Genomic DNA, 539 nt, shown 5'->3' on the forward strand with positions numbered 1-539 from the left:
TTTAATTTTTTTTTCTAATCATTTTCGTGACAGGAACAGTTCAACAAAAGCCTATAGAGATGGATGTAAAATATTGTTCCTCTAGTATAGTAGACCCTATCACATTTAAATTAGACTAATTTTGAATTTAACATGTACAACCTCGTAACTTTTTTAGTTTTATGTTTCAAATTGCAATGTTTAATTGTTATAAATTATCTATACCACAAAATATATACTTAACCTAATGTTGTTTTATGTAAACTGGAAATAATTGTAAAAAAATTCTACTTTAGGAACTTGTAATAAATTGTACTGTATTCTCCAAAAATATATGTATATAATGGTATAGCGTGGAAGCTATTTAAGGACGCTTTATAGTCTGGTAAATCAAATAATTCCAAGAATATAAAAGGCAGATTATAACACCCCTTAATCTATCACAACCTTAGTCAGATAAGAAGGAAGTTTCCCTAATACTTTTTTTTTCTCATTACAGATAAAAGGGAAGCAAGATGAGGTCTTTCTTGCTTTGAAGCAAGGATTGCCAGAAGTAGATT

This window comes from Elephantulus edwardii, unplaced genomic scaffold, assembly GCF_000299155.1.
Source record: "Elephantulus edwardii isolate Elephantulus edwardi_28Jun2011 unplaced genomic scaffold, EleEdw1.0 scaffold00546, whole genome shotgun sequence".
NCBI lineage: Eukaryota > Metazoa > Chordata > Mammalia > Macroscelidea > Macroscelididae > Elephantulus > Elephantulus edwardii.